Below are 15401 nucleotides of genomic sequence, written 5' to 3' on the forward strand. Positions count from 1 at the left end.
TACTTTCACTTGACTAGTGATGTCAGGCACGTGGTCTGTATATTTTCAGACAAACAGCTACTGCTATAAGAACCATAAGTTTACTTCCTAACATAATTAATCAAGTGCTATATCTATAATTTTGGAAGAATTAGTAACATTTGCATTTACAGGAGGTTTAGAAAGCTTCTTTTAATGAATATATTTAGCATTAATCCTAAAAACCTTTATGATTATGCATTTAATTTCTACAATGTCTGATCTTTGTCATATATTTCCTTACCAATATTTACACATTTATAGATTTTATTATAAGAACCTTCCTTTCACTTCAAAATCCAAATGTAGGGATGAGGTAAAAATCACTACCATTGCTATTTTAGGTTTGATAAAAGCATTAAATGAGTGAGGACAGATCTCAATTAATTAATCAAAAGTTTTCAACTAAGTTCTAAAAGGTCTTGCAACTAGAATGACCTTTCATAAGCATTGTATTCAGACACACTTTGCAAACCACACTTCAAGTATTGTCTATAAATTTTCAAGTGAGTTGAGAAAAGAGGTATTTTACAGAAATTGAAGCATATGAATTACTAGTAAATGCTTAAAGAGGAATTGTTTTAGCAGACAAAAAGACACCTTGGTTTTTGACAAGGCAAAACTAAACCAAACCAAAGACCTTGTATTAAAAACCTTCTCTATGTAAATAGTGATATTGTTTGACTCTTTTGAACCATTATTGGAATGCTGGGGTCCAGATACATTGGAGAGTATTCATCAAAATAAGGTCTTCAGGCCAAAAGAGCTATAAAATTTTGCATAACCTTTGACTCAGCAATACCATTTCTATATCTGTATCCCAAAGAGATCATAAAAACAGAAAAAGGACCCACATGTACAAAAATATTTATAGCAGCTCTTTTTGTGGTGGCAAAGATTTGGAAATTGAGGGGATGCTTATCAATTGGGGAATGGCTGAACAAATTGTGGTATATGAATGTAATGGAATACTATTGTGCAATAAGAAATGATGAGCAGACAGACTTCAAAAAAACTTGGAAAGTCTTACATGAACTGATGTAGAATGAAATGAGCAGAAGTAGGAGGACGTTGTACACAGTAACAGCCACATTATGGGATGACCGATTTTAATAGACTTGGCTCTTCACAACAACGCAAGAATCTACAACAACTCCAAAAGGCCCACAATGGAAATTGCTATCCATATCCAGAAAAAGAACTACTGAGTATGAATGCAGATAGTAGCATACTTTTTGCTCTCCTTTTCCTTTGTTGTTTTGCTTCATTGCTTCCTTCTCATGGTTCCTCCCATTAGTTCTAATTATGCTTTACCTCATGACTAATGGGAAATATGCTTAAGATGAATGTATAAGTAGAGCCTATATCAGATAGCATGCTGTCTTGGGGGGGAGAATAAGAGGGGGAGAAAATTTAAAACTCAAAATCTTATGGAAATGAATGTTGAAAACTATAAATAATTTAATTATCAAAATAGAAATAAGGCCTTCAGAGAAAAGTAAAAGGTGAAATAACTTACAGGTAAAGATAAAATTGAATTGGCATTGTCTAGTTTAATGAAACAGGAATATGAAGTAATTTATTATAGCTATTTGATTTACAAAATATTCAGAACAAACAAGTATCTAAATAATCTTTATATTAATCTACATGCATATAGAAAATCATCATGGTGTACTGGCTATACAGCCATATTCTTTGTTAGGAAGCTGAAATCTGACTTCTGCTGTATTATAGCTTTGTGATCCTGAGAAAGTAGATCCTTTGTGATACTGTATCAGTGCTACAATCTCCCTAATATTTTAGTTGAAGAGGAAGATACATTGATGTAGGAACTTTCCTATGCTTGCAAATTTAAAGGTGAGGTTTACAAAAATGTATATGGAGGCAGGATTTTGTAGTCAATAAAAGGCTTGCTTTAAAGGAAGAAAAATTTGTCCAAGTTAGTGTCTCTAACCTACATAATTTGAGCAAACAATGGGCAAGTCACTTTACATCAGTTCACAAGGAAGCTATAATGCAGAGCACCTGCTCATTTTCACTGAAAGAGAATTTCTTTACTGTGATGTTTTAATAATGATGAAACATAGTCCTGGAGAAAAAAAAAAAGAGTATGTGTATGGCAGCATTATGCATGTGTAGAGCCTGAGACACAACTTTAAAAAGGCCTTATAAAAAGTAATAGTGGGAGGAAAAGAAATGAAATATTGAATGGCAGTGATGTATGTATAAGAACTCAAAATTCCATGAAAACTCTTGGGAAAAATGGAAAGCAGCCTTTTGGAAAGTAGGTATGGAATAATATCTCATACTGTATAGTAAGATAAGCACAACTGGGTACATGACATAAACAGTGACATAATTAACAAATAAAAATGAGTAGATTGTAACTCATATACTTTATCCAACGTATTTAATACGTATTGGTCTTCACATAAATTCCCTATGAATATCCACTAAAATTGTTGGGGATCTTCCTTTTTTTCTTATTTTCCTTTCTAGTCATACATGGAATTGAGGATGCCTTTAATTTCATTTTTCAAGGGCAAATCATTTTTAGTAATGTATTGCAACCTGCCTAACACCCACCCTACATTGTTTTTCCATTCTTTATGTCACTAAGGACTTTATTCTTCTGAGATCATGGCATTCCATGATTTGCATCCTTAGGAAAATAAAGATGCTAAAAATAGTAATGTAATATAGCTACAAAAAAAGTAGTACTATATTAGCCATCATTAATTAATGTACAAGCATAGCACCTAAAACATATTGTCTAAAATTGTTTCTTACCATTTTGTGTGTGTGTGCACATGTGTGTGTGTGCACACGTGTGTGTGTTATGGACCCCTTTGGCAGCCTTGCAAATACTGTGGGCCAAGTTTTTAAATCCATAATGCTTTGAGCTTGCTCAGTTTGGCTAACATGGATATGGATGTAGCTGTGTCCCCTACATAGTGGTGGCTTCCAATTTCTTTAAAACAGGTAAGATCCATCAGGTTGATCTCTCTTTATGCCATCTTTTCAGATGTGCTGCTAGCTTTCACGCCAATTGCTGTTTGGACACCATAAACTGAACCAAAGAAAGGACTTGCCCTTTCCCTGATTTCCTTCTTTAACCCCTGCCTCCAAGCAGTGGGCTTGATACATTTGTTTCTTGTGGGGGTTGTTGTCTTCAGTGACCTCCACAATTCCAGAAATTTAAGCCATGGAGACCTTGCAGCCAGGATTGCAGGTGAGACAGTACAGCCAGCCATCCCAGGATGTAAGCCCTAAAAAGCCAGAGTTTCGAGGACTTGAGTGCAAGGAGGATTTTGGATATGGAACTGGAACTATGTACTATAAGAACTGAGATAAGCAATGAATGTAAACCCCTCCTTTCCACTGATATCGAGGTAGTATGAGGGAAGGAGGATTATGACTCCCCTGTGTCTTGGGGAGTATGCTTGTATACTTTTGATTATCTTTTGAAGTAAATATGCCTGTCCATAATAATCTCTGTTACATTAATTTGTTTTTCTGAGAAAAACAAAAGAAAACAAAATTGGGCCCTTCTGGAAGGATTAGACCTCTGGAGAGATTCTCTGCCCTAGGCTTTTTATTTTCCAGATAACCCTTGACAGCAAGATCTTAGAGAAACTTAGCAATTGTTTTTTGGTAATGCATTTACAGGGGCAGAGTCAAGAAGGCTGAGTAAAAGCAGGGACTTATTTGAACTCTTCTTAAAACCCCCCAAATACCCATAAAAAAATGACTCTAAAAAAATTCTAAAGCTGCAGAATCCATAAAAAGGCAGAGTGAAACAAATTTCTAGCCCAAGAAAACCTGGATGGTTGATAGGAAAAGTCTGTTGTGCCAGGCTGGGAAAGGAGCGCAGTTCGGCATTGGCCATGCAGGCAAAGATGGGTTCCCAGCAAACCCAGAGCAGGCCTCAGTGGACTGAATCTCAGGCAGCTGTGGCAGTCTCCAGACTTTTAACTCACAAATGCCAAAGACAACTTAAAAGGTCAGTGGGAAAGGTCTGTTGGACCTGGGTGAGAGAGGAGGGCAGTCCAGCCCTGGGGCAGTGGCCACAGCAGCAGCAGCTGCTTCCACAGTTCTCATCCCACAGATAGTGGGAGGATCAAATGGCTGATCAGAGGGGAATTGCAGGGATCTCTTTGCTGGCAATGAAGCAGGATTCTCTTGCCTTGCTTATGCTTGGATCTGTGTCGCAGTCCAGGGTGGCAGTCCTGGGGTGAAGAGGAGCACTGTCCTGGCAGAGCTTGTGGCAGTAGGGAAGAGAGAATCCTCTTAACAATTCCAAGGCAGAAAAAAGTGCTTGTGGTCACTCATAGACCAGAGCACAGGCCAGGAAAGGAGTAAACACCTCTCTTTTGATCATACTACCTTGGGAGAAGCGAAAATTGAGGCCCCTAGAAATATCTCTGAAAACAGAGGTGGGACAGGATGGCGGGAAATATAGTTAAGTCTTTTACAACATTGATGGGGATAGGATCTGAACCCCTAAAAGGAAAAGACCATGTCTTTGGGATCTAGACCCCAAAAAAGAAAATCTCCAGACTTTTCCCAAATCTCTGGAGTTTGCCTGAGGCTATAATCCACTCAACTGGCCTTTCATTGTGGCTATGCCCAATCTCCCAATTCTATTGTGTTACCTCCCAATTGCCCTTGGCATTTCCCAACCTTAATCCTATCTAGATTCTATTCTCCCTTGGCCAAGTGGTCCAGGTCCCTGGCATTTTGTTCACCCCAGCTTACTGGCCATTCTCATCCTGATCCTCCTTAGACCCCTCCTCCAGTCACTCCAGACTACTTGGCCATTCCTGGATCCCTCCCACAGTCTTTCTGTATATAAGATTCATCTTGTCTCTAGTAAGGTACTCAGACTCCTAAGATCTGGCCCACTTGCATTAGCCACACAAATGTTCAGATTCCTTAAGAGTCTGGCCACTATGGCGGATCTTTAATAAACCTTGTCTTTGGCTGAAAGAAGTCTTGGGTCAAATTCATTTGGGCAGGACCCATGTGTTGTGATTTTGGGGTCCCAGCATCCTAAAACTTCTAAACCTCAACAACATGACTATTATGGAAGTGTTTTGCACGACTATACGTGTATACATATATCAAATTGCTTGTCTTCTTAATGAGGGCAGGGAGGAAAAGGGAGAATTTGGAACTCAAATTTTCAAAACAGTTAAAAATTATTTTTACATCTAACTGGAAAATAAGATATCCAAGCAAAGGGGTATAGAAATCTATCCTGCCCTACATGAAAATAGAAGGGGAAAGGGATAAGAGAAGGGAGTGGGAATAGAAGGGAGGGCAGATTGGGGGAAGGGGTATTCAGAATGCACAAAAGATTTGTTCTGTAAAACTTAGACTCAGTGAAAAGGCTGCACTCAAAGATCTAGAAGACCACATATGAACTTCATGCTGAAGGTTCCCTACCTCTGGGAAGTACTTATATATTTTATATATGAATAAATATATTGATATGTTCTTTATTACTGAATCTTGTATAATTATTGATACAAAGAGTTTAATGTTGAAATGTGAAATCACTAGCTTGTTCCTATCTAGTAGAATGTTCACACACAACATGTCTGCCTGGAGGGTCCCAAAACACCAGGACCCTTTCTTTTCTTCGGACCCTCTAGCTAGAGGCTTATTCATTACAGTGTCCACACCACTTATCTAACCCATGGAAGCTCCTCTTTTTCTCCTTGAGGAAATGATGTAGCTCCTGAGAAAGAAGTGAAGTTGGGGCCTGGGCCAGAAGTGTCTGGAAGATGGTAAATAGGCTCTGAAAGGAAAAACAGCCTGGCACCATCTTTATCATGGTCAGCCTGGACTCCCTGCTATCTCCTGGGGATCACAGGTGGACTGGGATTGTGCTCCATGGTGAGCTGATACCATGTTTGTGTAGGATTGTGCCATGTCTGCTGTCCCATTGCTGCCCCAGTGGGATTAATACTCTAGCTACTAGGCTGATTTATGCATTCTTTTTGCTTATTGGTGTAGGTAAATCATGTGTGATGTTGACATTAGCAATGGAAGGAGAGTTAAATAAGATTCCCAGATTTTATGATAGTGGGATAGGACTTGTGTCTTATAATGTGTTGGTTGGATACAAAGCTGTATACCATTTGTGTTTGGCATGGCCATGTTTTTCCTTTTGTTCTTCTTATTGATGGTCGAAGTCAAAAACAGCAGTGATCCTACATCTGTAGTGCATGATGGATGCTGATTCTTTAAATTTGAAGCAGCAGTGACAATTACTGTTGGAGCTTTCTTCATCCCAGAAGAGGCCTTTACTATGTGGGCATGGTAGGGGCCTTTTGTTTCATCCTCATCCAGCTGGTTTTATTTATTACCTTTGTCCACTCATGGAATGAATCATGGGTTGAAAAACTGGAAGAAGGGAACTCAAGATGTTGGTATACAGCTTTATTATCAACTACAAAAATGGAATATCTGCTCTCTTTAGTTGCTATAGTCCTATTCTTTGTCTATTAAACTCACTCAGATGGTTGCTCAGACAGTAAGACTTTCATCAGTGTCTACATGGTTCTGTGCATTGGAGTGTATGTAATGTCTATTCTGCCAAAGATCCAATCACAGACAAGATCTGTTTTGCTATGGTGAATGAGACAGACAGTGCAATTGAAGCTTATTAAGCATAATTGGTTATAATATTACAATAGTATAGTTATACAATTGTACAACTTTAAAATTATACAACAATTATAATATTACAACAAGCATTCCAAGTCAAGGGGACTCTTTCCAGTGGTAAGATACTGAGGGAATTATGGGACTTAAGCTTTTTTTGTGTTGTGTGCTTTATTCAAGCATCCAGTCATCTAACAAGTCAGGTTAATAAACTGACTTTGACTAGTGGTGAATCAACTCTGATATAAAATGATGGGGGCAGATAGGGATCACTTGATGATGGTGATGTTGTTCGCCAAGCAATACACAATGAAAGGGATGGTGTTACAGTAACACCATCATTTCATGCTTTTCTTGGCTTCACTTTTTATCATGTTGACCTTGATCAATGGGTACAGTTATGAGTCTTCTGATGAGATGACCAGTAAATGGACTTCAGTCTGGGTAAAAATCTCTTCAAGCTGGATTTGGCATTGTGCTGTATGTTTGGAGACATGGCTCCACTTGTCCTTACAAATTGTGATTTTGACTGAACTGGAATTGTAGAATGAAAGTTCTTCTGTTTCTTGCTTATTTGAAATTGACAGTATTCCAGACTTTGGTGTAAATATGTGTGTGTGTTAACAAGGTAGCTTATCTGGTATTAGTCTGCATGACAAACACTGTATCACTTTATATTTTACTTTTTATTTTCTTGCCAAACTTACTGATTCATGTTGGACTTGAAAACAGTGAAATATAGTCAGTATTGTGTGAGGTGGTAGGAAAAGTAGATGTATAAGGAATATAGGGGGAAAGTGAAATAGAGTGAAAGCAAAAATGTTTCTTAGAGATTTACATTTTAAAAGTATGATGGAATAGAAGTTGTTTTATCAACTTTATAAGCAAGTTAGGATTGCCTTCTAATAACACCTGATGACTTGCTTCAAAAGCACACCTAAGAAGAAATTTGCTATTCTGAAATTCTTTAAAACATGTTACATAGACATATTTCTGGCAGCTAATATCTATCCATTTTTCATGATTCCAAGAAATGTGACTTATCACTTACAGGGTTATACAGTATGGAAAATTTAATCAATAGTGCCTGAATACTAAATTTAAAATTTCCACAACTTAGAAGATTTTTATAAGCAGGTAGTGTTTTGCTACTTTTTTTTTTTTTAGGCAATTGGGGTTAAGTGACTTGCCCAGGGTCACACAGCTAGTAAGTGTCAAGTGTTTGGTCTGAGGCCAGATTTGAACTCAGGTCCTCCTGACTTCAGGGCCAGTGCTCTATCCACTGCACCATCTAGCTGCCCCACATCTTACTACTTTTGTTAGCTACCCTTCCATACTGTCTAGCATAGTGGTGTAGAGTGAGCATTTGGTAGCAGTTACCTCCTCGCCTCCAACCCAAGAATATCCAGTTTTAACAAAGAAAAAGTATATGTTACATGTATGTGGAATTTTTAGTAACTTTTCAAAAAGTAAATATTGAATTTGAAAAGAACAATCATGGCTTATATAGGAAATATTTTGGAAGTCTACTAAAAGAAAACACAAAGATTTTTGACGCAGGGAAAAAAAATAGAGCTGGAATGTCTGAAACTTTAGAGATGTGAGGTGACTTGTACAAGGTTAGAATCAGGTCTCGCCAACTAGTTAGATGTGTTTGCCATTGTAGCAAAGTGGCACCAAAAATTGTTCTACAAAATATATTGTTCATAATATTTGTTGTATCTGATCTTTTTTGGGTTACTCCATGTAATTCTTGTGGCTGGTGCCTAGCATGTCTATAGTTAATGACAAAATTATTTTGACTCAGTGCTAAAGAATGAACCCTGGCTTAAAGTTTGTTGTACAGTTTTAAAGGTATCATTAAATGCTTCTGTATTTGCTGCTATGCAATTGAAATTCATGGGCTTTAATTAAACCTGTTTGTTCCATCCCAAATTAAGCACTGTGATTATGAACCTAGAAACATACTTAAGCACTCATTTTTGTATGATGTATCTACTGCTATATATCTATGTGACTTTAAGTGGTTATGAATGCAGGTGGAGTATAATAAAGAAATGATTGTCACCTGACCTTTTATTTGGAGATTCTACATCTTTCTTGCTATTAAATATTCACAAACTTAAGCAAAAAAAAAAAAGAGAGAAATGTTCCTGTTGTTCTTTTTGCATTTAAATAGACCTATACTGCTTACTTATGAAAGTAAATTCCCTACAACTTCTTAGGGTGAGAATTCCTGTGCCTGAAAATCACAAGTAACTGATATTCTTTGCTATTTTTCTAACTGAAACTATTTGTCTTGTTGCCCTCATGGGTGCATTTGCAATTCCACTTGGTTTACTTTGGCAGTTGTAAGGATACATGGGAGAATTTCAAGTAACCTTTGGGACAGTGGAAATCACAAAATTTCCTGAACCTTTGTATTGTCTCTACAGGAGACCTTTAAAGAATTTCAGTGTGCCTGTGAAGAAAAGGTACTTGCTTAATGTGTTATGCGTAGAAAAAGTCACTTTGTTGTGGTATGTCCCTTGTAAAAAGGAGCATATTTGTGCAGAACTCAGTAGGATGGGCTTATGTACTGAGGGAAACATTGGAAGAGTTCCAACCCAGTATAGTTTTCTTATTTGAGAAAGAGGCAATATCAAGTTGACCCCAAGTCCTAAATCCCTATAGAGAGTGTTCTGTGTCACCTGAAAGCTCCCTGTGAACCAGGTTTTTGTTTCAGATGGATGGAATTTTTTTTTACTTTTATCTTTCTTTTGCTTGTTGGTTGAGAAAGGCCCTATGAGGCTATTTAGCAAACTTTGTGAAATGTTTCTTATTTTGTTGACTTATTAGGGGAACATTGTGAAATGTTCCTTCTTCTATCTCTAAAACTTTGTATTTGGAGATAATTGATTTTTCAACTGTACATGTGGGATTTTATATGATAATATTATAGTAGCTGTTTTGAGATTTAACTGTGGCTGGAGAAGCAAGTTTTTTAAAAAAGATTGCTCATGCTTGATCAGAAAATATAGAAAACTTTCCTGAATTCAGAAGCAGACTGAAAAAAATGGACTTCTGCCTATTTGAATTACAATATTTAAGACAGTAGAGTTTTTACAAAGGGACTGTACTCACATATAATTTATATATACATGTATATTTATATACATGTGTGTATGTGTATACATGAACATATAAAATAAACACACACACACACACACATATATATCTATATATATATATATATCTATATATATATATATAGAGATATATATGTAAAATTTCTAAAGATAGTCTCACAAATATACAAACATACTCCCCTAGATTGGAGAAAAATTCTCCCTAAGCCATCTCATTCTCTGGAGAGAGGAATAAGATTAGGTTCATAGTGGCTGCATGTTCTCATGTCTGAGGCCAAAACCCAGAACCAAATCCCAGTCCCTCTAGGCTCTCAGCATTTCCCATGCTGAGGTGACTGGCTATACCACCTTACCTGCAGTCTTGGAATGACTTTGCTGTGCCTCAAACTCCTGGTCCTGTGGGGATCACTTCAGCCCCTGAAACTGAAGACAAATAACACAGACCAAAAACAAACACCCACATTACTTACAGCCAGCAATGAAAGAGCAGGAGCAGAGGAAGAAGTCTTCTTCCTTTCTTACCAGTTCAGTTCATGTTGTCCATGCAGAATTGGGCATGATAACTAGGAGCACAGCCAAAAAGATGACAGAAACAGAGTGACTATTTTGGTCCTACTAGTTTTAAAGAGGTCACTAGCCAATCAAAGGATGTTATCCTGACTCATGTGGTAGAAGTCACTGCCAGCTCCATTTTAGGTAAACAGAGCATGCTCAAAGCAGTGTTACATATAGGATTACGATGAAATGAATTACTGATATAATTATCCACCTAGCCATTTTAACTTCACAAAGGCCCAAACTAAGAGTATTTGCTCTGGAAAAAAGGAATTAATTTTATTGTTATATTCCTCATAGAGCCTTCATATCTGAAGGAATCTGTTTAGTTCTAGGTATTTCATGAATAAGAAGAACACTGATAAGTTGTTCTATATCCCAGTGAGATGAAACAAAATAGAAATGGGACTTGAAATGAAGTGATTTTTATGAAAAAGATAATTGAAAGAAGTAGAACTTCTTAGCCTGGAGACAGGGGCTAAATATTTGAAGGGCTATTACTTCATTTCCTCAGTGACAAAATTCCCACTACCACTAGAGATCATCACATGCTCTTCAACTTGCAGTCTTAGAGATTTTTTTAAGGTTATGCAAGGATCAAATGAATTGTACAAGATCATACAGAAAGTATGCGTCAGAGGGAGAATTTGAACCCATTTCTTCCTAATTGTGAGGGTAACAATCTTATTCATTTCACCACATTGCATCAATAGCATAACTGGAGCAATGTTTCACTGAACATAAGGAAATACTTCTTAATCATTATATCTGTATGAAAAAAGGTGTGGGCTGCTTCATAAAAGCAAAATTACCCTTCAGTGGAAGCGTTCAAAAACACGGTAAAAGAGTACTTAAAGGAATTTTGTGAAAATAATTAATTCATTGATGTGGAACAGAGGGAGATGTGATGTAATTCTAAAATTCATAATCCATTTTCACTGAGCCCAGAAATAGAGTAAACAAATTTAAGTGAAATCATTAAGATTTAATTTCCTAATATAGTGGTTTCTTATGATAATTCTTGCATTTGGAATTAAGAAGTATTTTAAGGTAGGCAAAATTGCATAAACAAATAAGGCAGATATCTGTCTTAAAAAATGCTAGAAACTAAATTAAGTGAGTCAAGATACTAAGAACACAGAACAGCAGTAACTTTATATTATTCTTAAGAGCTTTTACATTAACCTTCACCATTTGTCACTTATCATGTCCAATTTTAATAGTCAGCCTATGAAAAATGTTATTTATGGGGTAAAAATTAGGTGGCAGAGTTGAAAGAGTGCTAGACTTGGAGTCAGAAAGAACTGAATTGAAATGAAGACTCAGACAGATGCTTATAACCTTTGTGACCCATTGTAAGTTATTTAACCTTCATTTGCTTCAGTTTCTGTAAAATGGATATAAGAAAAGCACATACCTCCTCGGGTTGTTATGCAGTACACACACAGAAACTCAGACACACAGACACATACACATACACACACATACACATACACACACACATATATATATATATATATACACACACACACATACACACATATGTATATACATATGTTATATGTTATATATATATTATTTATATACACACACACACACACACACACACACATACACACACACACACATATATATATATATATAAAATACGGTATAAATTGCTTTGCAAAACATGAAGCAGTTAAGTGGCTAATTGATATAAACAACAAAAATCACTCAGAATAATATTTTATTTGAGGTCACATGCTCTCAGCTCACATTGTAGTTTTGTTACTTCTTATGTGAGTAGTGACGGGCAAGTAACTTAGATTTTTTTTGCCCCATTTTTTTCTCTGCTAAAAGTTACATCTATATAAAAATATCTATATTTCTATATAGTACTTATACTTAATACATCACAAATTTGTTAAAAATAAAACAGTATTATAATATAAAGCACTAGAAAAAGTAGTATAGTAGTGGTGGTAGAGGTGGTGGTGGTGGTAGTAATAGTAAGTAGTAAGTAGTAGTAGTAGTAATAGTAGTAAAGTGGAAAACTCAAAAGGGGAAATATATTTGATTTTATTAAAGTACTATTTTCTTTGCACCTGTGTCTCAGTTCCATAATAAGGGTACTTAAAATAAGAAGGTTAATAATGAATCCTTTAGAAAAAAATATAATTACTAAATTTGCATTTGACTTAATTGAGTCATTTCCTTTCCCTCTATCATATCATTTCTTTTTTTCCAAAATTCAGTTTCTTTGTCTGTAAAATTTGGAAGCAAATCATATTATTTTAAAGGTTCTTTCCAATTTTATGATTCTGTGACCTCTATAAGACTCCTAGCTTGATCATGTGAAGTAAATAAGGGACAACTGATAGGATAGAATTTGTGAAATAAAAACATCAATAAGTAAGGAAACATTTGCAAAGGAAGCCCTGAGCAAACATATGCCTGAATTTGATGGGTGTGAAGTCTTTGTGACAGGACCAATTTAAAATCAGTGATAAATCTCACACACACCAAGCGTAGACCTGTGCATAAAATGTTGGCTTATGTCAATGAAATGATGAACTAGGGTTAAATATTCCATGGAGTTGCTCTGTGATATGGAAAATATGATTTTGTAGCTACTGCTGTCTTCTGCCTATGGGAATTGATGACCTGTATTCTACCTTGTGCTATTAAACTTTTCCTCTGTTCACTGTCAGCTCACCCATGCCTCATGTTTTTTTTTTTTTTTACCAAATAAAATATAATACTATAAAAACTGATTGTAACCAATGTGTAGCACTGAATATCCAATTTCTTTTTCTTTACTATTTTCCTTTAAAATTGAATTCTCTTTTGCTAATTGTATTACTGTCTAGTCACTTGACTTAATTAAACCTTGTCACAAGATAAAATATTTAAAATTTATTTCAAAGAGATTTCTTCTTATTCAGTGAGGGTTTTTTTTTTTTGGTCCTACTGAAATATGTCCTGAAAACAAATTCTTCTCATTTTGTGTTTTGTTTGAGATTGTTTCACTGAATTTATTTATCTCCTTAGCTCATAGAATGTTTGAATTTCAGAAAACTCAATACTTTGCTGAGTTACTATTTGATCAATCTTTTTTATATATATCCACACTTGTCCAAATTAGTACGAATCATAGAATTTATTTGCTAGAAGATGAATAAAATACTTTTTGAGAACACTAATTTTGTGACTCCATGGAATTCAACATAGAGCTTCTCTAAAGATTTAACTTATTCCACATGCTTTTCTCGATTTTTGATCAAAAGATAACGGATAGCATCAGTTGAACCAGAAGATATGCTTCAAGACAAACTAGAATGTAACAAAGATGATGAAAGTCATAACTTACATCATTAGATTTAAATAATACTAATACTACTAATAAAAGTAACTTGCATCTCTTGAAATACAAAAATAAAAAACAAAACACTTTTAAGAAAGAATATATAGCGCTGACCATACAGGATTTTATTTTTAGACTGAATTAGTCAATTGACACTAAAGAAATGAAATATTGATAAAAACTGAAATGAACATCTATGAACATATAGCTCCCTTAATTCATGTATATGTGTATATGTGTTGCAATTATGTGTGTATATACATTTTTTTTTCCTATGCATTGTAGTTATTTTAGATTGTTGTGATGATCCAACTTTGGTGTCGAGCTCAAATAGAAAAAATCCCTAGAGGCCATGTATTGACATAGAAAATGATGTTTTTGTTTATTTAGTTAAACATGTCTCAATTATATTTTAGTTAGTTCAGCAACACTCAGGAGTTTGAAGTGACTGTGGGAGTGATGTTTATGGCCTGGTGATTTGACACTCCTGAAACCAACCCACTTTTGTACTGTCATAGTTGAGGCATAAAGGGACATAATCTGACATCATGTTTTCATAAGACCATGAGATAGATGGATGACAGGAGTGAAAGAAACTTTCATCAATGACTACAGTATAAAGGTTGATAGACAAATGCTTATTCTTCTGACACACAATTCCTTGAGAAGACCACCAGACTAGGTCTTCCACTTTCCTTCTTAACTCTCCACAGTCTGTCTTTTGACCTTGTCAGTTAACTAAAACTACTATCTCCAAAGTTACCAGTGCTTTCTTAATTGCCAAATTAAATTTTTTTAGTCCTCCTACTTCTTGATTTTTTTGAAATCTTTGATTCTGTGAATCACACTCTTCCATTTGATACTGTCTTTTTTCCAAGCTTTTAACACTACTCTCTCCTATTTCTCTCTTTCATCAATCACATGATCACTAAATAGGTGTGTCCTTAAAGGTTCTGTCCTAGTCACTTTCTCTCTCTCTCTCTCTCTCTCTCTCTCTCTCTCTCTCTCTCTCTCACACACACACACACACACACACACACACACACTCTCTCTCTCTCTCTCTCTCTCTCTCTCTCTCTCTCTCATTTCACTCTGTGATCTCATCAGTTCTAATGGATTCAATTATCATCCACACAAATATGATTTTCAAATTTCTTTATAATATTCCATACTCCTCTTATGACTTCCAGTCCTAGATCTGCAACAACCTATTGTACACTTCAAACTAGATCTCATGTAGACACCATACACTCACCATGTTGAAATCTAAAGTCACTATCTCCCTCTTCCAATACTACCATCTTCTTCACTTTACTCTTATTGTTGAAGATACCACCATATTCCCAGTCATCAATGCTCCCAGCTTACATGTAATCCTTTACTTGTCATTCTCTCTCATTACCCCACATCTAATAATTTGCCACATTCCCTCATTGTACTTTTATAATGTCTCTTGTGCATACCAATTTCTTTCCTCTGACAATCCAATGACTTCAGTACAGACCCTCAGGTCTTTATGTCTGGAATATTGAAAAAGCCTTCTGATTGGTCTCACCAGTCTAGTCTACCCTACACTCAGGTATCAAACCAATCTTTCTAAGGTACAGTTCTGACCATGTCACTTCCCCCAAAACTCCATTCACCAAAGTCTTATAGCTCCCTATGTATTTGTACCTATT

At 35.8% G+C, this 15401-nt stretch overlaps 1 pseudogene; it reads left to right on the forward strand.

Annotated features, from left to right (window-relative positions):
• Positions 1-3226: 3226 nt before the first annotated feature.
• LOC110200133 (serine incorporator 1 pseudogene) lies at positions 3227-7226 on the forward strand (annotated as a pseudogene).
• The last annotated feature ends 8175 nt before the right edge of the window (positions 7227-15401 follow it).

Source organism: Phascolarctos cinereus, unplaced genomic scaffold (assembly GCF_003287225.1).
Source record: "Phascolarctos cinereus isolate Bilbo 61053 unplaced genomic scaffold, phaCin_HiC Scaffold_7;HRSCAF=346, whole genome shotgun sequence".
NCBI lineage: Eukaryota > Metazoa > Chordata > Mammalia > Diprotodontia > Phascolarctidae > Phascolarctos > Phascolarctos cinereus.